The following is a 27,841-nucleotide window of genomic DNA, read 5'->3' on the forward strand; positions in this document are numbered from 1 at the left end:
AGCCATCTTCCTAAGCAATCAAAGAACCCACAGTTAAGACCGTACGATTTGCAGTTTCGTCTGGTGATAACTGTTTCTGAGCTCGAATTTCGTCCTGGGAACTTCTTTACTTATGGCTCTTCCGTAACATTGACGTTACATTCCTCTAGTTGGATCTTCATCAGCCTTCCACATATTGAAGTGCCACGTTCATGCAATGTTGTTATCCGAAGCACATACGGGCACACTTCATGTCTAATTGTAGAATAATGTAAGAAACTTTCTTTTGTTAGAAAGCCATTTCATTGCCTGTAACTATGATAACGTGGGAAATTTTCATTTGTTAAAGAACCATAACATTTCTCATAGCTATCTCCTTTCTACTCCGCAGCTACAACGCGTGCTTTCCAGCAATTTTGTCCATTGTTTAGCAGGAGTTATTCACTACTTCTGTCTGCTTTTTCGTGCATCTGTGGCCAAGATCGCTACATTATCTTATACGGTGCTGCACCCATCCCGATATTAATCGAATTCCAGTAGTTTAAGAAATTTTGATTGTTGGGATTTCTTCTGCAAGGGGAGAAAATGCTTATTTATTAAAATTTCTGATAAACAGAACGTAATAACAATGTAATTTTGGTAAAAATCGGGAAACAGTCGTAGTAGCTGTGTAAATATCATAGTGTGCTTAAAAATAGCTTCAGTAACAGTCTTCTCAACGTTTCGGGACCACTTCAGGATCTTTCTTCGGGTTGATCTCTCGACTGTCCTCTGGATGAAAAACTTGCCTTTGTAAGATAACAAAGTAGACTTTATGTCAGTGTGCACAATATTACCAGTCAAAAATAATCCTTGAGGTTTACTTTTGTGGTAGCTCCGAAGCGTTAGGAAGATGATGCAACGAAGTTCAAATTTATTAAGTCACTACCACCTGTCACTGAAGACAGAAGAAAACCGGAATGACAAGATAAAGAACTGAATCTCATTTCTTTCTTATGAGCAACCAGTCTCGTGCCACTTTTCTGTTTTTATCTGAATAAATGAAAGGTTTTTTGTCTCAAGAAAAAGGAAATATATCGTTGCATAGAACTTACTGTTCTCGTGTAAAATTCCAGAGAAATAAATGTGTTTGTTGGACCGCAGACTGATTGTGTATTGCTTGCAGAATGCCCCTTTTCTTCGCTTTTCGTCAATGTTTGTGCTACAAAATTAAAACAGTTACTGAATTACTTATCCCCAATTTACCGTTAACTCTGTAATGACCGACCGTGCCCCTAAAATGCGCCGCGTAATCCAGGGCGGTAACGATAGAGAGAGACAGCGTCATCTCAGACGTAGCTGTGCTCGATCTGACGGCAGTTAGCAGCACGCGATGTACTGGGCATCCCCCACTGCGCCGGATCTGACAGCTGGGTAGCGGGTGCATGCACGCAAGCGGCAATTCTGCCCTCCTCAGTACACTGCTGTGTTGTGTTACAAAACAAATACAAATGTTCTTCTATTTGTTCCCAATAGAGTGATCAAGAGAACAACACCGAACTTCATAATATCAAGAAATAAACACGATGAAAAAAAAAAAAACAAGAATTACACACAGAGGACATACCTTGTGACACTATCTCTAGTCTCCATGACATGAGGAACAGAGTCAACAAGTTTCTTCGGATATACTATATCCAGCTGAAGATGCTCATTGATGATTAGATACCCTTGAGTCCGCATTATGGAGGATATGGCTCAAGCCACTGGAGGCTGTGTGATCTTTTGGGAGTGCATTTCGTACAATGACTTTGACAGACACCGTAAGGTACACGTGACCATGATACAGGTTATTTGTTTCAGTATTATCGGTAATCAAATGTTGCCCTGACTTCTAAATCAGCGTGACGAGTATACTGTGGACGCCAGTCACTTCTGCGATGACAACAGCCATACTTGCGGGTCTGAACGCATACATTCCTGGTTTGACAAACACTTAGGCACCTTGTGCTACCCTGAATGGCCCGCTATAACGCACAATCTTAATTTCATAAAAAATAAGCCAAATGCGAATAGGACACGCGCACTGAGGATTCCGTACGTTGGTGTGCAAAACTTACACGAAATGTGCCTCAGCCAAGTAACATAGCTCGATGAAACTTCGACCATTCACAGAAACAACTGCTACAGTACAATACGAGTGTGTACTGAAAAGTAAAGCTTCCGAATTTTTTAAATATAACAAACGTTATTAACATTCTACATTTTTATTCTTCATGTCTACATTGTTATTTCTGTAGTCACCCTGGCATCGGACAGATTTCTCCCAACAAGAGACCAGTTTGTTGATACCGTCACTGTAGAATGTTTGACTTCTTTGACAGCCGGTCCGAGTGGCCGTGCGGTTCTAGGCGCTACAGTCTGGAATCGAGCGACCGCTACGGTCGCAGGTTCGAATCCTGCCTCGGGCATGGATGTGTGTGATGTCCTTAGGTTAGTTAGGTTTAATTAGTTCTAAGTTCTAGGCGACTGATGACCTCAGAAGTTAAGTCGCATAGTGCTCAGAGCCATTTGAACTTCTTTGACGGAGCCACAAGCCTACCTCTGTCTGCGCAGCTTCATCAGTATTAAAATGAAATCCTCGAAGGTGTTCCTTAAGTTCTGGAAACCGATGAAAACTGGATGGCGCCAGTCGGGACTGTATGGAGGCTAATCGAGACAGTGACTACAAAGCATCGGACGGCTGCAGAGGTCTCAGCGTTCGTGTGATGTCTGGCATTGACATGTTGAATGAGAGGGTGCTCAGATATGTGGAAGGAGTCTGCGAATACGAAACCCGATTACAGCACGCTGTTTCTGAAGCACCGACATAGTTAATTTATACACCACCATGCCGCACACTAGAGTTCGGAGCCCTCTAGCGGCAGAGGGCCCCAAATATGTAGACACCGAGAATAATACGTACAGTGTTAATAATATTCGTTTTATTTAAAAAGAGTTTAGAATTTTGACACAAAAATCACGGAGGTATTACTTTTCAGCAAGCTGTCACATAAATGGAGATTCAAAGAAATACACCGTGAGATGAACACTAATGATTTTTTACTCAAAGAAAATGATTACAATGAAGTCACCGCGATTTATGATCGTCCCCTGCACATTACATTCTTAATAGGACGTGTGATCACCACGGACGGCAGTCTACGCTCTACAACATGCTCGCAGGCCGGCCACTGAGTTGATTGAAGTTCTTGTGATAGGGCGTTCTATTCTTGCACCAGAGTGGTTGAAAAATGCTGGAAGGGCGTTGGTGCATGTGGACGTGTTCCAATAGGTCTCCCCGATGCATTCCACATGTACTGGGTGGGATTTAAGTGGGCGGAATGGGTGGGTCAATCCATTCGCCGACTATCCTCTCGTTCCAAGAGCTCCTCCACCTGGGCAGGCAGTTCGATGTGGTCCCGCGTTGTGGGCCATATAAACGAAGCCATGGCTGAAAGAAGATGAGAAAGGAGTACAATGTCACAATAAGGTCGAGGGGGGAGTGAAACATGTTCGAAGATTTGGAGATGAGAGTACATCGAGGCGACATTGTCTCCTCACACCGTAACACCTGGAATACCAGTTCATTCTCGACAGTGTTCCTTGGTGCATTGCGTGTTCCCGCCTCTCGTCGTTCGAGAGTACGTAATGCACCGGGGAGCACTGCCGAACATAACTCGGTTGGTGGACCAGGTGTTATGCTGTGGAGAGGCATAATGTTGCATGGTCGTACTAATATCCAAATCTTTGAACATGGTACAGCCACTGGTCAACGTGATTGTGACACTGTACTTCTTCCCCACTTGCGTCTTTTCAGGGGTGCATTTGGCCCTGACTCCTTTCTTATGGATGACAATGCTCGACCGCGTCAAACTGCGCAGTGAGGCTCTTGGAACGAGAGGACATTAGTTGAATGGACTGGCCTCCCCGTTAAAATCTAAATGCGTGGGATGCGTTGGGCAGACGTACTGCACCACCATCGATCATCCAGCGGTTGTCAACCGCGCTGATGGAGGAATGGAACCCCTTACCACGAGTACTCCTTACCAACGTTGTGGCCAGCATGGCAGCACGTTGCAAAGCACACACTACCGTTCCTGGCGCTCACACATCCGTTTGAGAATCATGTCCTGCCTTCTGCAATGTCGAGGGGATCACCATGATTCACGGTGAATACAGTGCAATTATTCCAGAATGAGATTTTCACTCTGCAGCGGAGTGTGCGCTGATATGAAACTTCCTGGCAGATTAAAACTGTGTGTCGGACCGAGACTCGAACTCAGGATTTTTGCTTTTCGCGTGCAAGTGCTCTACCAACTGAGCTACCCAAGCACGACTCACGACCCGTCCTCACAAGTTTGGAAGGTAGAAGATGAGGTACTGGCAGAAGTAAAACTCTGAGGACGGGTCGTGAGTCGTGCTTGGGTAGCTCAGTTGGTACAGCACTTGCCCGTGAAAGGCAAAGGTCCCGAGTTCGAGTCTCGGTCCGGCACACGGTTTTAATCTGCAAGGAAGTTTCAGAGTAATTATTGTCTTTGAATAAAAGTGCCATTTGTCTTCGTGTTCAGTGTATGTATTTCAGTTACCTTATGTAGTACACTTATCAGTTCTTCCTTCGTATGGTCCAAGATTCATCGAGCTATGTTACTTAGTAGTGTCACGTCATGCGGAAGTTGGTTGCGTCCTTGAGTTTCACACACCAGCGTAAAACAATCAAAATCATCTTCCATGCTCAGGTCACGTTCTCCTGCGAGTCTTGACACCCTGCCGTTATCTCTTGAGCCTTTCGATCAAAGCGTCTTTTCAGTTGACAGAGGCTCTATACGTCTCCTAGATTCTTTTGCGCTTCTAAATCCCTGGTAATTGTGCAGCATCTCCCTGATTTTATCTCAGTTTCCTACTGTTTTTCCTGGAATTCATACTTATTGTAGACCTTATCCGTATTCCTGAAAACATATCCATTTTATTTTCTTTAATGTTGGAATTTTCCAGATCCTTTGAATCATCTGGTATATGTTCATTCTGCACATATGCTTGTAGAATAGTGGCCTTCTGTTTCTAACTGATGATATCATTGGCTCTTGCACAGCTCTTAGTTAGATCTTAATCCCCGTCAACACATCTGTTGCCCACACAGTTGCATCAATACCCTGCATTTTCATCTGTCACAACTGGCTGAGTAAACCTCTTCGTGCTCATAGTTTCTGTCTCTGATATATACAACATGATCCTTCTATTCTAATTAGGCTCCTATAACGTCGTAAGTTATTTATTTATTTTGTTAATTCGAGGAAAAACTTAGAGAGTCACGATTTTCCGATCGCTTTAGAGGCAGAACATTTGACCAGTTCGGCGGGATTGCGGGAGGCAGGGTATATAACCAATGCAGCTGTAAGCTAGGAACCTTTCCATCGTTAACTTCAAGAAACCATACGCAATTTGAATAGATGTGAGCGGACGAGGACCCGAAGTATTAAAACACGAAAAATTCCTTGCTGCAGCATTTATTGCATATAATGAGGAATATTAAAAAGGTCACGAAGTATATCAACTTACGTTCTTACTTTGGAGCTTATCTCCAAATAGTGTTACATTAGCAGCTTGAAGCAAGTGAAACAGATACCGTTTTATTAAATATGTATTTTATTAGTATTTTTTCTCTTTGTCCTTTAAATTAATTCATCTTATAAAAATATAGCTCCTTTTCGTCTTCAATCAAATATGTTTAATACCAGCTGCAGCACCGTTTGTGGGTTTTCTACGATTTATTCTGATATTGGTAACACTTGTAAGCGCTATTAACGTTAATTTCACAATCGATCACGAAGGCATTATTGACGATGTCACAGCAGTGGCAAAAGGTATTTGTCTGTTGATGGAGAAAAATTGTATCTTTCTTATCTCCAACAAATCTTGAAGTGAGTACCGCGAAGCTGTGAGACCAGTTGCAGGTATTCAAGATGGTTTTAATTATGTCCCAGTTCTTAATGTTTACTGCGAGAATTCGACGTGCCACTGAGTAGCTATGGAAGAAATTATACAAAGATATAAAGATTTCTTTCTCGGTTGAGGCCTTTGCAAACATCCAGATGAACGCAATATTTTGCGCCAATAAATGTTGTGCAGAACATGAAACACATAGATGTACTCGTATTTCGTGGAAAACTATCTTACAATAGCATGGACATGAAGCAATATCTGCAGCGTGGTTTTTAATAACAGCGATAATAATATAGAAAAAGATTTTTTGCTGTGAACAATTTTAATGAACATACGGTTTTTAGTATCCTATATCAACAAAACATTGAAACTCTGCTGAACACTCAGTTTTCACATTAGACAAAACTCAAATTTAACTCCTGATAAAATATTAACGACCTATTACCCCTATAGAGCAAAAGCCTGCCGATGAGTAGGTCATCTCTTCAACCATTAGTTATGAAACAACAACAATCAAGAACGTCCACTGTTGCCTCAGTTCATCAAACAAGACAATCTGTTTACAATTGTTTCCATATCGAAAATAAAAAAATGGTTCAAATGGCACTGAGCACTATGGGACTCAACTTCTGAGGTCATCAGTCCCCTAGAACTTAGAACTACTTAAACCTAACCAACTTAAGGACATCACACACATCCATGCCCAAGGCAGGATTCGAACCTGCGACCGTAGCGGTCTCGCGGTTCCAGACATATCGAAAATAAAATGCTGAGAAGTTTGAACTTACAGTTGGCCTACTCACCTCCCGGCTTAGCTCATCTTGTGCAGCCAGCACGTAGAGACACATTCCCCTGAAAGAAAAGTAAGCAAATGCTATGATATAAATTGTTACATATTTTCCTGCAGTTATGGTTCATTAATTCTAACATCTGCTATGGATGAAATCGTTTAGAGGAACGATTTCTGCATGTTGATGTACAGCACTTCACAAGTACAAAACAAAATAGATAATAGAGAGGATGATAGAAGTGGAATAAGATAGAAGTGTCAAGCGAGTGGAACTTTAAATAATTAAATTAGTTTCAGTTACAGGCAAAAATTAAAAACTTGTTAAGGTCTGCCATTATTTGGGTTAGCAGGTTTATATTTGTGCAATATCTTCCTCTTTTACCTTTTACTTGGCCTTTACCCCACATCTTCATAGAGTTAATATTAATCTGGATCGACCAGCCGCCAGGCCTTCCCAAGGCCCCCCCTCCCCCCCCCCCGCTACACCCTTTCCCGCTATGGCATTCGTCTACCCCATCTGTCTGCATCCAGTGTAAGCTATGTGAAATATGAGAACGTTTTCGAAATGTTTGCGTATCGTGTAACAGAGGCGGGTCTAGGGTACCAGCCCAGTATTCACCTAATTAGATGTGATAAACAGCCTAAAAACCACATCCAGTCTGGGCGGCACAATGGTCCTCGTTGTTAACGTGCAGGGTGGATTCGATGTAGGGTCGGCGTGACCCAAGCGCCCCCCCCCCCCTCCCCCAGACCCTACCCCCTCCCCACCCAACTTTCGGATATCTTGTGTGGGCTGTACTCAAGCATTTGCTACATATGAAGAAGCTGTCTCGTCCCGGCTGATGACTGTCTCATCTGACAAGATGGCACTCCAAAGCCAACAAAGATTACAGCGTGATTTTTTCCCTCCTTCCTTCCTTCTTTTTTGACGATGGGAAAAAAATTGAGAGATAATTAAATCTGAGCGAGGAGAAGTAAGAATCTTAATGCTGAAATAACTAGTGGAGCGCTCCTTAAAATATTCTTGGAGTGTATCTTGTAATTACGACCAAAAATACAGCAACATATTTAAATATAAACAAAAAACAAACACCGTCAGACGTCAGAACAAGCCCTGAAGGCCCAACGATATCGACCGGCCTCGTGTCATTTTAAGGCTTTAGGTATAACTGGATGGGTATACGGAGGAACATGTCCTCAGCACACCACTCAACTGGCCGTTGTCAGTTTTCGTGACCGGTCCCGCTACTTCTCAGTCAAGCAGCTCCTCAATTGGGCTCACAGGGATTGAATGCACCCCACTTGCCAACAGCACTCGGCAAACCCGTACGGTGACCCATCCAAGTGCTAGTCAACCCTGACAGTGCTAAAATTCAGTGATCTGACGTAAACCGGTGTTACCACTGTGGCAAGGCCGCAGGCCACATATTGGAATAAAAGCATATGTAAAAGATGTTGCTATTACAGTTGAATTGTTTTCAGAAACGTTCTGATCCACGAGATCTTAATCAAAACTCCCAGACATTTTCAGCAATACTGTAAACGTGTAGTCGGAGCTGCGATAAAAAAATAGAATTTTTGCACTCTTTTAATTTATTACCCACTTGTGGTGATTTCAGTGGTATTTTTAATTTAATAGGGATGAAAACAAATATAGATTGTCTGAAGGGGAAATATCGACTAATGAGTGATGTAGCAGTATTACTCTGAATAATACACGCTGTTGTTTTTTTTTCTTTCGTTCGCAGTTTTATAGAAATCAAATTCAAAAACACACTTCTTTACTCCGCGAAACAGACTTTCGAGTGAGGTCTAAAGATACTCTGTAATTGTGGACTTTGTAAGCGGAAGTATTGTAATACACACAACAACAAAAGTTTTGCATCAGGCCAGTTCCCAGAACTCCTGAAAAAATACGTTGACTGTGGATATTGTATCACAGGCAGTGTCCCTTTGAACGTTCAGAGATGTCACTAAGCGCGCCCAAAGGTGTAAATAAGCATGTATGAGCAGCGCATATTAAACGGAGGGGGTCCGACAGCCAACCAGTTCCAGTCATTCCACCAGGAAGGAGGTACACGGCTCGTGTCGTCTCAACCATGCCTAGACGGTCAACACTGCGGTTCGATCAAGTCCGCATTGTTACTTTCTGTCAGGAAGAGCTCTTAACAACGGAAGTGTCCAGGCATCTCGGTCTGAACCAAAGCGATGTTGTTCGGACATGGAGGAGATACAGAGAGGAACTGTCGATGACATGCCTCGCTCAGGCCGCCCAAGTGCTATTACTGCAGTGGATGACCGCTACCTGCGGAGGCTCGGAGGAACCCTGACAACAACGCCACCATGTTGAATAATGCTTGTCTTGCAGCCCCAGGACGTCGTGTTACGACTCACACTGTGCGCAATAGGCTGTATCATCGGCAACTTCACTACCCATGTCCATGGCAAGGTCCATCTTTGCAACCACGACACCATGCAGCGCGGTACAGGTGGGCCCAACAACATGCTGAATGCGCCGCTCAGGATTGGCATAACGTTCTCTTCACCGACGAGTGTCGCATATATTTTCAACCAGGCAACCGTCGGAGACGTGTTTGGAGGCAACCCGGTGAGTCTGAACCCCTTAGACACACTGTCCAGCGAGTGCAGCAGGGTGGAGGTTCCCTGTTGTTTTGGTGTGGCATTCTGTGGGGCTGACGTACGCCACTGGTGGACATGGAAGGCGCCATAATGGCTGTACGATACGTGAATGCCATCCTCCGACCCATAGTGCAACCATATCGGCAGCATGTTGGCGAGCCATTCTTCTTCATGGACGATAATTCACGTGCGCATCTTGTGAATGACTTCCTTCAGGATAACGACATCTCTCGACTAGAGTGGCTAACATGTTCTCCAGACATGAACCCAATCGAACATGCCTGGGATGGATTGCAAAGGATTCTTTATGGACGACGTGACCCACCAACCACTATGAGGGATCTACGCCGAGTCGCTGTTGAGGAGTGGGACAACCTGGACCAACAGTGTCTTGATGAACTTGTGGATAGTACGCTACGACGGCTACAGGCGCGCATCAATGCAAGAAGACGTGCTACTGGGTATTAGAGTTACCGGTATGTACAGCAATCTGGAGCACCACCTCTGAAGGTCGCGCTGTATGGTGGTACAACATGCAATGTGTGGTTTTCACGAGCAATAAAAAGGCCGGAAATGATGTTTATGATGATCTCTATTCCAATTTTCTGTACAGGTTCCGAAACTCTCGAAACCGAGGTGGTGCAAAACTGTTTTTGATGTGTGTATTATTAAAAGAGTACATCACTAATCACTAACAGATGATGCTTCTTAAACAATAGGCGCCAGGACATCCAAGGATATTGCCGCTGCTAAGTACTTTTATTCATTGCTATACTCCATTCAAAATTACTTTAGCATTGGCAACTGGGAAAGATGTAGTGAGGTGAAGCTCACGCGGGACCCAGGACACAAATTCGGCCAGTCGACAGCAAGCGACCACTGTTGTCAAATCTTCTTCCCCACCACAACAACACTTGCCTCTTGCACTACGCTTTAGGTACCTTGTTACGCTGTGGGGTCGTTCTTTGTGAATTTGGATTTTCTTTCGTTTCTATTCTTAATTTCCGGCATTAATATTTTATCTGTTGTTGCTATTGTTTCCTATGTGATACTGACCAATGTCGAAACCAAGCTGATCAAATGTAGAATGGAAATGTAAGACTTTTAAGTGCAACTTTTTCAAAAACGTGTTTTCCGTTGAAAGGTGGCTACACTGGGTCACAGCGCCAGAGATTGCGCCAAAGATTATTATTGCGCCGCCTCCACTGGTGCAGTAGTAGTTCAGAGGTTGCCGTGGGCAGTACTTGTTGAGAGGATGTCGAGAGCAATACTAGTTCAGAGGATGTCGAGTGCAGCTGTTGTTCTGTTGGGCGAGAGAGTAGATGCTGTTCGGTTGGTGTAATGTATAGATGGAAGATGTTGCAATGATCACAGTGTATTTTTCGTCACTATATAATGAGGTAAAGAAAAATTATTTCACATTTCTTTAATGACAGTGCCTCTTGGTCACAGGTTCAGTCAACAAAGCATCTGGCTCGTGTTCATGTATTAGACTTGCAATTCTGGCTTCTCTGTGCAATTATAGTATTTCTGGTTTTTCAATTAGTTCATTGTAAATGGTGTTTAAAATATCTTGTCATATTGAGGAAGAACCGTGCCAGATACATGTACGCTGAATCACACTACCACAAACAGTTACACTTGTGCTTTGTTGTTTCGTAGGTTTTATAGTTGCAGGGGACTTAATTAATCAATTGTGTTAACGGAAATTTCTTGTCTTTATGCAGGGTTCGTAACCGGACATTTTAATTAAGCCCCCATGCACCGTGCTACTGCGTTGTCGGTAACCAGTTGCACATCCTTAGACTTGATCCAGATGCCAAACTATAGAGAAAGTCTTTCAAACATGCGATGGTATTTGTGGCGAACTGTGCTCCCCTCCAGATTCCCAAAGTTTAAAAGATACCAGAAGTGGTTTTTGTTCATTACAGTTCCACTAAATGGTTCAAATGGCTCTGAGCACTATGCGACTTAACTTCTAAGGTCATCAGTCGCCTATAACATAGAACTAATTAAACCTAACGAACCTAAGGACATCACATACATCCATGCCCGAGGCAGAATTCGAACCTGCGACCGTATCGGTCGCTCGGCTCCAGACAGTAGCGCCTAGAACCGCACGGCCACTCCGGCCGGCACAGTTCCACTAGTTAAAAGTTAATGCTTCACTTACATTGTCACAAAAATTTTCACTTAGAACGAAAACATTCTTACTGCTACTTTACCGAGAACTGAGGTTTTTTGAGACCATGTATAAAATACAAGGTGATTGTTATGTAGAAGAAAACAATCGCTATTAATAACGCTGTTTATATACACAAATAGAGCCGTTACCCATTTCGAACCGACAAACTCATCTTCAGACTGCTGTTTGCATTCATATTACTTTCGTTGTTGACATTAATTGTTGGAAAAAATAGCAACAGCTCATGTAAACTATAACAGATGTAATATAAACGTCAACAGTTGCCTGAAGCTAACCTGTCTGTTACATACAAGTAATGGAGCTCCGTGTAAGTAAATATTGTTATTAACAGTTACAACTAGAAATAAAGATAGACCAACTAGTGCAATAAGGACAGGAGGTGAGCCATTGTAGAAGGCGGAAAGTATCACGTACATGGAGGTGAACTGTTGAAGAAGGCGGGAAGTGCTATAGAGGAGAATGGAAGAAATGGAAAAGTGATCAGCAAACGTGGCCGACAGGCAGAATCATTTGTGCGAAGTGTTAGGAACCTGGTTTGCAACAAAGATGTCACACAAAAAAGCAATTAAGTGATATACAAAAGTTACATTTCAATACTGACCTAGCATATGAAACGTGGGTAATGAAGAAAAGAGATGTAAGCAGACAACAGGCATGGGAAATGAAGTTCCTCAGAAGAAGGGTTTGAGCAACAAAGAGAGATACGATGAGGAATTAAAGGGTAAGGGAAATACTGAAAGAGGAACCCTTGCAGAGAAGGATAAAAACATCAAGGCGAAGATGGTATTGGCACGTTAAGAAAATGATAAAGAAGATACACGAAATGAAGATTCGAACCAAGAGGAAGACTAAGGGATGCACGGCTGAAGGTTTGCAGGAGTGTGTTGAAAAAAGAGGCGAGGATTGGAAAAGAGTGAACACAGAAATATGGTGAGACCTATGTTCCTAACAGACCCAGCCTTGGACTAGAAATGGTTCAAGATGATGTTGTTGTTGATGATGATGATGATGATGATGACGATTAATCGTGGCTGGGTGCTTTTTTCTTCTTTTGAAGAATCAACTTGTAAAAACTTTCGTATTGGTACGTATAACCAGTTAGGTTCCTGGTACAACATTTAGAACGTTCTTAATGAAGTATTTATTTTTTAATTATTTCCTTTGTGGAGGTGTGGTGACCAGCATAATTCTGTGATATCAGAATACCTTCGCAACGTTTTTGGATACAGCTCAGTTATGTACAAACAGAGCTATATTGTTTTTCTATTCTCCCTACAAATGTCAGATTTTCCATTTCCGTTCTTCAAATGTTCTCTAGCTGGAAAGTTTGACGTTGCTCTCTTGGCCAGGGGATTGGTGTGCAAGGTCAGTTGAGAGGAATGGTTTGCACGCTACGCGCCCACACCGTCAACAGTTGTTCTCTACAATGCTCCCAGCTACTCTGTTGTTAACGAGTGAATGTGGTGTTGGAGTAAGAAAATGAGCTGGGAAAGAACAGGCACGTTAAATTATCCCCGAGTTGAGACAGTCTTAAAAGGTGCTAATGGGTATACCGAGTTCTTTTCAGTTAGTTCTACCAGTAGTGGTATACAGTGGTGTTCAGTTCATAATTTACGTTATTGAGAAGCCTGAAGTAAACAGCGAATAAAATAATAGATCACGTAAGGTTCCTGTGCTAACAAAAGACTCCGTGGAACCGCAGTTCCACTCTCTTTTCTAATGCTAAAAGGGTTCGACAACGAATGAGTGCCGCTTGCATCAAACAGGCCGGATGCCGATACCGGTATTGTGTTAGAAACTCATTCTCACTCCCCCTCTTTGTCGAGCGCATTACGAAGACACTCCAGAGGTCTATAAAACGCGCATACAAATCGAAGAGGCGGAATTCTGCTGTGAAACAATCGCGATTTCATACGGCGCAAGGAAGCGAGCGGAACACGTCGCTAGAACCAGCAGACAAGCATTCCGGCTCGCCTCAGGTCCTCGCTCCCTTTCACTTTCTCACAAAACCCTTTCAGTGCGGCCCTGTCGTTCGCAAGGCGAGCTTTCTCTGCCGCGGAAAGCGACGAACGGGCACTGAGGTAATGCGAGACTTACCATGGAGGAAGACACATTCATGGCAAAAGGAACAGATAAAGCTTGGGAAAGTGGAGGGCGGACTCAATGCTCGAGTCCAATGCTGCTTTTCACAGCGATAGCCTGAATTCGGATGGTAAATATTTCACTTTTTCGGTAGTTCCCACGTTACTTACTTGTCTGTAACCTGTCCTTCCTCTCTGCTCACTGTTACGAATCTATAGGCGAGAGAGAGACATTGTGAGGACATGTGGTCTAGTGATTCAATGACAATGTGTCGATTCTCTTCATTTCCAATGAGGACAGCGTGTGTGAGTTCATTGCATTAGTATCATCGCCATTTTTCCTCGTATGCTGTGGAATACATTCTTCATTGTACTACGTAATAATATTAGCTACTATCAATTTGCAGTGTAGAATTTTTAAACTAATAACATGTTACAAACACTATTTTTATTTCCATTTTGTGGAAAGAGGTACTTCACCGTTGGTGACATTTGGATGAGACCAGTCGAATTATGTCTAGCATTTTTACCACCAAATGGAACTGCTACACAAAATGCATCTTACATTATGTCACCGAACAAAAAGAAAAAAAAGATACACATTTCATACCTGTTAACTTTTGTCTTACAGGTTACAGATAAGTTCCCCTGTTTTCATTAATGCTGAGAACTGTAATTTGGAATAAGATGTTATTAACTACCTATTCTTTCCTCATGTCTTTTGAATGATCCTAATAGGTTATGTGTATCTGGTGAAATGCAACTTTTTATATATGGCTGGGCTCATAGTCTTTACTTATTTGCTTTATCTCGTGATTCATGTTTTATTTATGTATTTCTTATGGAAATAATTACGCTGATTAGCGTTTTGGTGCGCATCAAGCAATTGTGAGGCAACTATAATTTTTTGTGGTGTGGAGAGTAAAATGTGATTAATTCTAACGGTTTGAATCAGTATTTTTATTTAAACATTACGATAATTAATCCCTTTTTTCAGTTTGTTTTAAGTGAGTAACCATTTTTCGACAAAAAACAGAGCGGTCAGTCCTCTTTAAAGTTACAAAGCAACTGTTATGATCTGAAGAGTGAGAGGAATAATTTTTCTTTCTTTTAACGAGAATGCGATCGAAATTAATTGAAAATTTTTATCCTTTCTTATTTGATTATTTCTTGAAGAAAACGTGCAGCCTATTGATCGGTTTACCAAAGCCCTTTCAAAATCATTTATGCCATGAAGAGATTTTTATAAAACAGAATGTCACAAGAAACAATCTGTGTAATTATCACTGAACTTCGAATCACTCTGAACCCTGATGCCTCACTTTCTTATGCCAGCTGGTGCAACAAAGAATGGTGATTACATAGCGGAAGTCTCACTACACCACGAGATTCCGCAAAAAGTTGTTGTATAGTTTCTCTTTAAATGAAAAAGAGTGAGGACTATGCGATAGCCTTAAGTTAAGGTTCCTTTAAAATGACAGTGCGGGATTTTATGCCATGGCCGCGCGTTTTGAGGCGCCATGTCACGGATTGCGTGCCCTCTCCCGCCGGAGGTTCGAGTCCTCCCTCGGGCTTGGGTATGTGTGTTGTTATTAGCATAAGTTAGTTTAAGTAGTGTGTAAGTCTAGGGACCGATGACCTGAGCAGTTTGGTCCCTTAGCAATTCACACACGTTTGAACATTTTCTGTGCCCTGGCAATTTTATGTCGCCAACGGTGTCGTTAAGTTGCAGACGGCTAGCAAATAAAGTCCTGGTTTTATGCATTTCAAATTCCCGGCCAAAGGAAACGAACATCGTTTAAAAATAACACTTACGGGAAAGTAGAGTAATTGGCTGTATGAGCGTAAAAAATAAAAAAAATTATCCGACTCATTGTGACACGTTTCTAACTACCGTTTGGGAATCGTAAGGGTGGTTCGCGACATTATTCTGTGACATCAGCTAAAGCGACCGTCTCATACAAGCGACGTCTCGATCTGTCTTTCACAGCCGTGTCTTACAAGAAGCAGTTCAATGGTTTCGCAAACACAGGATGAGTACTGAGTGATGAAACAAGTTACAAACGGTGATTCCTGACAGGAACGGGAATTAAAAAGTTCATATGTCCCGAAATGGATGGTGAGTCTGCAGTAAGGCAATTAGTACATTCCATTACACATTACGTGATATTAATTTCTTCCACCTTACAAAAAAGTAGGTGACCTCCATTGAATGCAATGCAAGCGTCCACACGTCACATCTTGGACTGCTGACCCTTCCGAACGTTGTTCGAGTGTCCCTATATCAGTTACTGGTTCAGTACACAAATAAATTTTCCGATGCCCTCACAAAAAATCGAGATGTAAGTACGATGATAGAGGTGGCTAGGCACAAGCCCCTCCTCGTCCTTCCTGTTTCCTGTGGAAGATGTTTTTGAGATCTTGGCGAGCAATGATACAGAAATGGGCTGGTACTCCATTATGCATCAACCACATTACCTGTCGTACTGGTCGGCCGCGGTGGTCTCGCGGTTCTAGGCGCTCAGTCAGGAACCGCGCGACTGCTACGGTCACAGGTTCGAATCATGCCTCGGGCGTGGATGTGTGTGATGTCCTTAGGTTAGTTAGGTTTAATTAGTTCTAAGTTCTAGGGGACTGATGACCACAGGTGTTGTCCCATAGTGCTCAGAGCCATTTGAACCATTTGAACCTGTCGTATTACGAAAAATCTGTGTCCAGCACGAGAGTCAAATGCACCAACACTAACAAGTGCATTATTCTACCTCCGGGTGTATTTAGATATAAAATGTTGTTCAATGTCCTTTCAGAAATCAACTTCTGAAGTTTGTCCAGTTATTTAATATTCACGTTGTACATTTTCTTTCTTTACTGACGCATTATTTTCGGTTTTATACGTATTTAGTGTTTCTGTATGTTAGTTACTGTCACTGTATTTTTGCAACAGCGTCATGTAACGTGGTACAGCAGACTGTAACGGTTTTGCTTGATTTTCCATTGACCTTGAGACGAAACACAACCACTACAGGTTGCTAGTGCGAACGAAATTAGGCGCAAGTGATATAAAGTACACATAAAAGAGGCAGGCAGTGCAGTTAAAAGAAGGCCTCAGCAAGAAGACCGGAAAGTCGGATTGGGAAATTTTGCAAGAACGACGCCGTAACATTATCAATAACGGCCGCGAAGGCCCACGTTCTTTTATTTAAAGTTAAATATGAGTTGTGGACCTCACAACGTAAAAATGTAACCATTGTTTCACCTGCATAATCGGGGGAAGCAAATGGAAAGTTTCGGTTCAGGGACAAGGTATCGAAACACTGCGAAAGATGTTGTTTATGAGATTACTGTGCGTTGTATATTGTTATCTTCGTCGTGAAATCACTCCGAAACCATTCCATTGTTAGGGTACTGTTCAAATGTGTGTTAATTACTAAGGTACCAAACTGCTGAGGTCACCAGTCATTACACTTACACACTACTTAAACTAATTTAAGCTAACTTATACTAGAACAACACACACACCCATGCCCGAGGGAGGACTCGAATCTCCGGCGGGACGGTTTGCGCAAGCCGTGACATGGCGCCTCTAACATCGCGGCCACTCCGTCTCGTTGATCAAAACATTTAGGATGACCCTTACGAAAACTGAATCACGAATTTGGAAGTGCAGAATATTGAACCTAGACCGCTTATTAGAATTTTCTATATTGAATTGATATATTATTTCTCTTACATCATAATTTAGGGAGAAGGTCATGACCAATACATCATCTCAAAACCTGTACCATGTTCGTCGCAGAGCCAACTAAAATGGAATGTTCAGCTGTTTAACTAATTTTTGTCCTCTTGCTGGATATAAAATATATTCAGTTAAAATATGGCATAATGAAAGTTGCTGGGTCTTATTTTTGAAGAAGAAACTATGAGAATGCGTCAGAGAAAATGGCGTATATAGAGGCGAGTTAACAGGATTTACTTTTTCCTCAGTGACTGGAAAGAACTATGTCACAATCGAATAGTTGACTTGACCACCCACAATTTGTTCTTTCGACTTTCCAGGCAGTCCCACTCCCAGTGATGCGCGATTCAGCTCACCCCTAGCCAGGTAGCAGTGGGGAGAGGGAGCCTTATACTACACCACTGTATGTACAATACAAGCTTCTTTGGCTCCTGCAGCCACTGGTTCCTTGTTCCATATTTCACTTGTCCTGGTTACCAGCAGAAAGTCATACCGAGGTGTCACTAACTGTGATGCATTAACCTTGATCCTCGACGTTTGCGATCACATACCACATATGTCTCAGATCAACTCAAGGGCCGGCGAGATTTTGAATTTGACAGCAAGTTCCAAAATTTTATTTTTTCCTTTTTTTATGGAGATCTCAGGCGGAATTGCCGGCTTTTCTTCTGGCATTATCACACTGTGCAGTGTACCATCACCTATAAACAGGGTGAACCACCTAAAAATTGCACCGCAAATATTTCGGAAATGGAAAGTGCTACTGAGGTGCAATTTTCACAGAACTGATAGTCAGAGGCTCGTGTTGTTAGCCAATGAACAGACTTATCGTTAGCCAGTCAACAGATTGTAATAATACTTAGAAAATGTATTTATTGTGCAAATATATATCTTTTTAAATGGAAAAATACCTATTGACATTAACAAACTAAAAGCAGGGTAAATTAGAAAGTCAGTGCTATTTATTGCAGGATTCTGGCGCGAATCACTTACGGGATATTGTAATTTGAAACACATCGTGCAATCCAACCTGCATAGTCACTAGGTACGATGTGTTATGTTTGCTTACAGTTGTAAGTTGTGTGTTACTTGAGCGCATTATGACTTGCTAGTCAGTTAGTGCGTGACACTTCTAGCAGTAGACGACGGGATTTACCAATGCTCATGTTGTGTGGAGAGTGTAGGAACAATGCAACTCAAACTTGTACAGTGAATGCGACAGGATAGAACAACAGACGTCAGTCATCTCCCAAATTATTTATCAACCTCTACAAACAGTTACGTGAAAATGGTAGTGTCACACCTATACAATGTAACACAAGGAAACAAGCGACGACAGGAGAGGGGGATATTAACGTTCTTGGTGCCGTTGCAGTTCATCCGCACGTTAGCTCACGCGCAATTGCGCGAGGAAGCGGCGTGAGTTAGGCAAGTGTCCTACACACTCTCCATCCCTACCTATCACGTCTCTCTCCATCAAGAGCTGCACAAAAACGAATGTGAAAATAGTGTTAGCTTCTGTTCCTGGGCACTAATACAGGATACTCCAAATGTATCATGTATCTTGTTTAGCGATAAGTCACGTACACCAATCATGGCCAGGTAAACGGCCTAAAGATACACTATTGGTCTGTTGCAATCCCCATTGGCTTTGTCAGGCGGACCGTCGGCGTCCATGGAATGTAAACGTCTGGTGCGGAATGGTGAACCATCGGCTCATAGGCTCGTGTTTCATAGACAGAATTTGTAGCAAGTTCTTACGGGACCAAACTACTGAGGTCATCGGTCCCTAAGCTTACACATTACTTAATCTAACTTACGCTAAGGACAACACAGACACCCATGCCCAAGGGAGGACTCGAACCTCCAATGCACGGAGCCGCTGGGACCGTGACAAGGCACTTCAGACCACACGGCTATCCCGCGCGGCGCGCAAAGGTATCGGAGCCTCCTAACGTAACATCTTCCACAGATGCTAGGAGACGTCCGTCCGCAGACTAGGAGGAACCTGTGGTGCCAACAAGATTGCTGCCCAGTCCCCATGAAAAACTACAGCATGTCTTAACGAATTGTTTCCAAATCGTAGGACTGAACACAGAGAACCTAGCCTTCGCAGAACCTTTGCCCGTGTTTGACGCCTGTAGACTTTTTTCTGTAGGGAAAGCTGAAAGACGTTGTCTGTAAGGAGAAACCAGCTACAGCCTGATATGCAACGACGTATTACGGCAGCTTACTCGGACATCTCCGCTAAAATGCTAGCACGTGTGCAACAGTCGTTCCACACCAACCTGGAAGCGAGTATTGCCACTAATTGTCATTCTAAACACAAACTGTGACGGTCTGTTGTCCCGTTACTGGTCAGAATCCACATAACTATTGTATGCACTTGTGTTGTTCTATAGCGTATGCTCACACAGATATTGTACGTGTCGGTGTGGGAACTTTTCAAAATACGATACTACGTAAACAACTCGCTCTAGAATCATGCAACATACACCACTGACGTTCTGATTTGCCTTACTTTTTTTTGTTAATGTCAACAGTCATGGTTCAATTAAAAAGTGTATATTTGCCCAAAAATACGCTTTGTAAGAATTATGACAATCTGTTGATTGCCTAACAATACGAGCCGCAGACTGCCAATCCATTCTGTGAAACCCGCACATCGATAGCGCTTTCCATTTTCGCAATATTTGTGGGGCAAGTTCTAGGTGATTCATTCTGTACAGTCATTTGAGTTAAATCTCTGCGATTCGTAGCGGGGGTTCACTGCTCGTTCACAAAAGAAGTGAAGGCATACGAGAAGAGCTGGGAGTTGATAGCATCATCGATAAAATAAGGAAATACAGGAAAAGCTGGTTAAAAAATTTCTAGCGCACGCTTGAATATAGGGTACGTAAAACATTTTGGCAGTACAAACTGGTAACTCAAAGAGGATAGGGAACCTAGGAAAACATGGCAGGACGAGAATATTGCTCGAATTCAGGCTTTTTTTCTCTGTACCGGAATGTAGTAGACAAATGGGGGTTTCCTGAAATGAATAAAGCATACATTAAACTTTTTTTGATATTTTTATTGAAAAATATTAATGTCTTTACTGTGTAATTGCTTTTTTCCTGAGGCAGCTCTGAAAGAAGCGACTGTTGTCGCTGTAGCTCAGTTTGTTGTTATCACTGTTCCTTGCAGATGTAATTGTTCATCGTAGGGATTTGCAAAAAAAGAAAAGAAGGCGAAATTAAAGATATTGGGAAACATGACTATTTTTGGATGCCTCTTTTTTGCCCGAAAAATACTACATATCAACGTTTAAAAATTGGCTGCGATGAACTGAAGAGGATTTAATTTGCTACAAGGGAAACCAAAAGTCATTAAAATCGGATGAAAACTGTAGCGTTGGCGACGACAACCAAGCCGAAAAACGCGATTTTGAGAAAAACGCTGTTAAAGTTTGACAAGTATTTGCCACATTGGTTACAAACGAAAGGGGTGACTGGAGGACAATGAAACAAGCAAACCATCCTAATTAGCACAGGTCTGGAAAGCAGTAGTTTCCCCTATTCGACGTATTATCACTGAGTACGTGAACACCTCACAACAGATCCTTGAAATTCCAAATAGGAGATAGGCACTTAAAAGAGAAACACACTACAACAAGTGTTCCAAATGGCCACCGTTTACTCAAGGCTGGGTTAAGAACGTTTACCCATCGATGCCTGTACACGTTCAAACATGCATTCACAACCATCTGCGTTGCGTTCCTGGAGTTTATCGACGCTATCAACAGCACTGGAATACACCAAATATTTAAATATTCCAACACAGAAGCATACAACGTTCCAAATAACGAGATCAGTGACGCCATGCTACTGGCGATCAACGATCTATACATTCAGTGTCCATTACCTGTCATACGTATACCCAAACAGCCACATGAAAGTATGCCGGAGCACAATCATGCATATACCACACACACATCCTTCCATCAGGCATGTAACACATATCTATTCTTTCACCAAAAGGAACATCATCAAAATAGTCGATTAGTTTGTCTTGCAGGAAATGCAAGGTAGAAAATTTGGCTCCAACCGATTATCATCAAGACCTGCCCGAACGTTAAACGGAAATTTACGCTGATGTACCGTATCAGTTGTAGCATGTCGGTTTTCATAAGTCCAAATGTGTATATTTGGGCAAAGCATACTTCGTTTATAAATTACACGTGCACAAGGAACTGTGAGTCTTGTCCACATTGTGTAAGGACGCACCGGCAAGAAGCAACGCGAGTTGGAAAGTCGCATGCGATAAGGGCTTGCACACTTTGTACATAACACAGGCACAAGTTTTCCCGACCGAGCGAAGTGGCGCAGTGGTTAGCACATTGGACACGCTTTCGGGAGGACGATGGTTCAAATCCGCATCCGGCCATCCTGATTTATACTTTCTGTGATTTCTCTAAATCGCTTCATACAACTTCCGGGATGGTTCCCTTGAGTGGCCACGGTCGACTTCCTTCCCTATTTTTCCCTAATCCGATGGCACCGATGACTTCGCTGTTTGGTCCCCTCCCTCACATCAGCCAACCATCCAACCACGTGTTCCTCATGTAGTATCCGCCATATGGTGGAGGACGAAACGCGTTCTGTTGCAGCAGTACTTCTACACAGTCCGGCCACATTAACGTGAACATCACTTATGTTCGACGTCAACACGATAACCACTCAGAGACAGCAGGTGGTATTATAAGCAGCGGAGGATATATAAAACGAGTCGGGGGATACAATGAAAACAGTGCAGTCACAGTCGTAAGGCGGAAACGGAGTGATATATCTGACGTCCGAAAGGTGACGATCATTGGAGTTCGGGCCAAGGGTGGAAGCATTTCCGAAACGGCTAAGTTTGCATGGCTGTAACGGATCGTGCAGCCACGTCTCGATCTCTGAGTCAACAGATGGGGACGTTTGCAAGACAACAACCATCTGCAAGAACAGTTCGACGACGTTTGCAGCCGGCCGCGGTGGTCTAGTGGTTCTAGGCGCGCAGTCCGGAACCGCAGGACTGCTACGGTCGCAGGTTCGAATCCTGCCTCGGGCATGGATGTGTGTGATGTCCGTAGGTAAGTTAGGTTTAAGTAGTTCTAAGTTCTAGGGGACTGATGACCACAGAAGTTAAGTCCCATAGTGCTCAGAGCCATTTTTGACGTTTGCAGCAGCATGGACTATCAGCTCGGAGACCAGGGCTGGGGCTACCCTTGACGCTGCATCATAGACAGGAGCGCCTGCAATGGTGTACTCAACGACCAACCTGGGTGCACGAATGGCAAAACGTCATTTTTTCGAATGAATCCAGGTTCTGTTTACAGCATCATGATGGTCGCATCCGTGTTTGGCGTCATCGCGGTGAACGCACATTGGAAGCGTGTATTCGTCATCGCCATACTGGCGTATCACCCGGCGTGATGGTACAGGGGTGGCCATTGGTTACACGTCTGGGTCACCTCTTGTTCGCATTGACAGCACTTTGAACAGTGGACGTTACATTTCAGATGTGTTACGACCCGTGGCTCTACCCTTCATTCGATCCCTGCGAAACCCTACATTTCAGCAGGATAATGCACGACCGCATATTGCAGGTCCTGTACGGGCCTTTCTGGATACAGAAAATGTTTGTCTGCAGCCCTGGCCAGCACATTCTCCAGATCTCTCATCAATTGCAATTGTCTGGTCAATGGTGGTCAAGCAACTGGCTCGTCACAATACGCCAGTCACTACTCTCGATGAACTGTGGTATCGTGTTGAAGCTGCATGGGCAGCTGTACCTGTACACGCCATCCAAGCTCTGCTTTGACTCAATGTCCAGCCGTATCAGTGCCGTTATTACGGCCAGAGGTGGTTGTTCTGGGTACTGATTTTTCAGGATCTATGCCTCCAAATTGCGTGAAAATGTATTCACATGTCAGTTCTAGTATAATATATTTGTCCAATGAATACCCGTTTATCATCTGCATTTCTTGTTGGTGTAGCAAGTTTAATGGCCTGTAGTGTAAATCTATACTTGGCGACCCAGTCCAGCTCTATATACAGTTTTTTTTTTTTCCGGCACGATTGCATCTACCAGCATGGCCATGCACAGGACAGCTTGCAGAATAGTTGCGTGCTTCCAAGAGCACCAGAACACGTTCGTGGACACGAAATCGCGCCATGGATTCTCAGCTGAGAAACCTAAGCGGTGCTGGCCACACCACTGGAGTCGCCGTAGCTCCACAACCGTGTCAGGACCTTACAGAACCTCACTCTCTTCCTGTATGTGTCGCAACGGTCCGCGCTGCAATAGGTGGCTATTCAGGCTTTTGAGAGGTGATCCCATTAACGTGATTGAACCTTGTAGGACAAGTGCACGGCACTGCTCGGCTTGTAATACACGCTCCTCCATTCGAAATGTCGACACCGTTCGTGGTCTGCCTGCGTGCTGCGTGTAGGGTTTTAATAGAAACACTGGTGGAACTTAGTGACCACTACGCTGTCTGGCTGTCTTCTCTGAGGATACGCTTCAAGATAACATCGCACTGCCTCCCTTGCATTGCATCACCATGTCTACACATGAAGTGGATGTTAGCCATTTAATTTGAAAATTCGAATGGAGCCAAGGCAACCGCTTCAAATGCTACACGTGCACAGAGTTTGCTGTTCAATCTGGGAACTGGTACATAAAACATAGAAATTAATAGTGTTGTAACTGTGGCCTGATTACACACTTGCAAACGTCGTATCACTTTGGTTCAGGACTTACATTTATTAGGATTATTTGCTTGTTACATTAACTTCTGCCCGCCCCTTTCGTTTTACTTACTCCAACGCCCTGTAGAAGCGGGGAGGTTAATTACTCAGAGATGTACGAGAAAGAGTCAATATTCGTGAGTTTAGATGTGTCGCGTTAATTATTTTGTTAGATTTTTATTCATCCATAGATCATTTACAGGAGGCTTCTTTGTGTTCGCTAAAAGTACAGACTGTACTCGTGCTTGTGTCACAGGCCTCTAGATGCCGGGCGACAATAGCAGCAGCACTGGGTGAGATGGCCTGCGTAGACAATTGACCGGAGGGTCGTCACTTCCTGATTACCGCCGCGGCACTGCACCAAGGGCCTGTCAGCGAGCTTAGCGGAATGCAAGGGAACGCCGTGGGAAGTACCACACCGGCTCCGCTTACGAGAGCTGACCATCTAACGACGTTAGAATGTCTACTACTCATTTTTTTTTTTTTTTTTATTGAAGGGGACGGATGTCACGGATTTGGGTTCTAAAAGTCCATTTCTCAAAAATATTTTTTCTTCAACTATAGATTGTAGCAAACGCACCAAAATCCTGCAAGTATAGGCTTTCCCACTACGTCAGGAACATGACAGCCCAGTGTGTTTTTAATAGCAAAGACAAGATCCAGTTATTAGCCAACAGTGGGGTATACAAAATCACCTGTTCTGATTTACATTGGTCAGTTAGGCAGAGACATATCAACTAGGCTGGCTGAACATGAACGCAGCTGGAGGTTGCAGAATTCAGACTCTGCATTTGCTGAGCATGTACTGAGTGAGGGTCACAACTACCAACCAGTGTCCCATGTACTTCACTTAGCAAACAAAGGCCATGAACTCAACCTGCTGGAAGCCCTGGAAATTAACAAACATCTTGCTCACAGTCCTGATCTGATCCTAAATGACTAGACACAGCTAAACACTTCCCCTCTCTTAAACTTCATATAATCATCTTTGTTCATTACTTTCCACAGTCTCTCTTACTACATATTCCCATTTTCCTGTATTCATTAAGTGGTTTTGTTTTGTTGAAGTTGTCTTTGTATTCCACATAGACTGTAGTTTCAATAGTTAAGGCTTTCTTTTAACTGGTACTTGTATTACTGTCCATGTTTAACCCCCCTTGTAGTTGTCTCATCAAATACTGTTAATATTTTACTTTGATCATTTATTTAATGAAAACTGTTCCACAGCCACTGTTTGATTAGAATGTTAATGTTAAAATGCAGTACCACCACACTCTCAAACTGTAGGTTCTCTCAAACACCTCCATTTTCCTGCATTTATTTATTTCTGTTTATCTTATTGATATTGCTTAAGTTCCTTATATATTATGTATTTACATTGATAACTGTCTCTTCTTCTAATTGGTTGTGTATCACTCTCCATGTTTCATTCATCCTGATGCAGCCTTGTCTAGTAGTAATTTTATTTTATTTTATTAGTTTTGTTTATTAATGGAAACTTATGTAGGCATGCTATTCCTATTTTGTGCTAAAGGTTTTCCTGTCTACTCCATTGTTATTTATGTACTGTTCAGGTTTTACTTTTTCATTGCAAAGATGTTACTTACTGTATGTTTCTACTTCAGTCTAGATGTGTTACTTCTCTTCCAATGTTGTTTGCTAACATTTCACTTCTTTGGTGATAATACTCAGTAAATGTCTGAAGATGGCCTTGTAAGCCGAAAACCGGTTAACAATAAAAGTAATATTGTAGAACAAAAGCAAACTGGTGCTTTCCACTTATTATAATGTTGTTCTACCAAGAACCGACGGAAGATTCTGTTAATATAGAGTTTATTTTATATTGTGTAAAAATTGTCTGGGAATAGCAATAGAAATATCTTTAAAATATTAATTTTTTTCTCTGCATTTGTAGCCAAGCCCACCTTTTCAGACATTTGGGAAACTCCTTGTTTCAAGCGGTTTTTTATGAGTGTAAATGCTTTTTCCTTCCGATATCTTTGGTTCACAACTACATCTTTCGCTGAAATCTATATCTTTGGCTGACAACTTCCATGCGTGTTGTTTGCTTACGTTTCGATAATACGAACAGGTATTTATACGTATATGGTGAACAAATATGCAAAACCTTTACGTAGAGCCGGCCGGAGTGACCGAGCGATTCTAGGCGCTTCAGTCTGGAACCGCGCGACCGCTACGGTCGCAGGTTCGAATTCTGCCTCGGGCATGGATGTGCGTGATGTCGTTAGGTTTAAGTAGTTCTAAGTTCTAGAGGGCTGATGACCTCAGAAGTTAAGTCCCATAGTAGTCAGAGGCATTTGAACCTTTACGTGGAAGTGAACAGATGTAGGTCTTCACAATGGGATGTGGGAAAACTGTGTATAAGAAGTGCAGGTTCAATGGAAACAGTTTAGAGCCAATAAGGCGTGTTTGGTGGGTAATTTATTTGCACAAACTATGCACCTCCTAAACGCCGGCGCATAATTTATGCCCAGAAGATGATTTGTGTAAGCACAACATAAGAAATGGAACCTATTCACACAAGCATTCACTACAGGAACGTGTTATGAATAAAATTAAGCTCACATTCACTTTCTTGCGAATCTTCATATACTGAGAAAGTGTTTTCACGGGTAAACGCATAATGCAAACGAACGCCTAAATAATTTCAGTTGGATCAGATGCTCAAAGAGGACATTCTGTGGACTTAATAAACTAAAAATATATCTGTAAAATGAAGTTTATATTTCAGTGAGGGAAATGGCAAATATGAAATGCTGTCTGGAGTTAAAGTTTACTGTAGAAGAGTTTTGCACCATCGATCTCAGCAGGATCAACAAAGCTGACAGAGCACTGTCTGACGTGCAAATACCGGCCATATAGATTACAAGGGTAGAGCAGAGAAACCTCGGGGATCAGGCGTATCATTATAGAAGATTTTGAAATATAGATAAGTCTATTATATGTTGAAATATTATATATGAACTAAACCTTTACACTACTTCTTCTGTTTTATATTTTTTCGTTATTAGAAACCTTTTCTCACAAAATTTATTAACTAAAGCAATGAAATTTTCGGGAGCTGTTTAAAGCATATCGCTGTCTCATTGGAATTAAAGAATATAATATCCTTTAATTAAATCCTGATTTAAAGGCTGGCAGGTTAGAAAAATAACTTGATTTTGATTGTGCAAAATTCAAAACATTGTAAATAATAAAATTTTAAACAGAGATTCATTACAGTATTTCAAGGATATTATAACAGTTTTAGGACAGTACAATAAAATTTTCAAATTGATTTCATGATTAGAAATTCAATTATGGATTTTTATAAAAAGGCAATCTAAAATTTAGAATACAGTATTTGTGGTAAAATACTAATCCAGGATATTTTACTATATTTTCCGATTAAAATATAGCTGTTTTTCTTTGTAGGTGCAAAATTTAAGATCTCTACCCTAGCAACAGTGACTGCAAAGAGTTTTTAGAGAAACGTTTACATTTTCGGTAGCACTCCCCTTTTTTACTGTTTACGACCGGGACTTCTTTTTGCATCAAAGAAAGAAATACTAGTCGCCTCTAGGAGACGGCACGCTAATACTGTGTAACATCGCCTATAGATCTAATCATGGTCTCACTTCGTCGGCAGCTCGTGGTCTAATGGCTAGCGTTGCT

General features: G+C 42.4%; 1 long non-coding RNA gene across 1 annotated transcript in view; it reads right to left on the reverse strand.

Moving 5' to 3' along the window:
* The window catches only part of LOC124805268, a 713,999-nt gene that overhangs the window by 229,864 nt on the left and 456,294 nt on the right, over nt 1-27,841 (reverse strand). The window contains exon 4 of the long non-coding RNA XR_007017425.1: nt 6,744-6,792. This is a non-coding gene — a long non-coding RNA (uncharacterized LOC124805268). The remainder of the gene's footprint in view (nt 1-6,743; nt 6,793-27,841) is intronic.

Source organism: Schistocerca piceifrons, chromosome 7 (assembly GCF_021461385.2).
Source record: "Schistocerca piceifrons isolate TAMUIC-IGC-003096 chromosome 7, iqSchPice1.1, whole genome shotgun sequence".
Lineage (NCBI taxonomy): Eukaryota > Metazoa > Arthropoda > Insecta > Orthoptera > Acrididae > Schistocerca > Schistocerca piceifrons.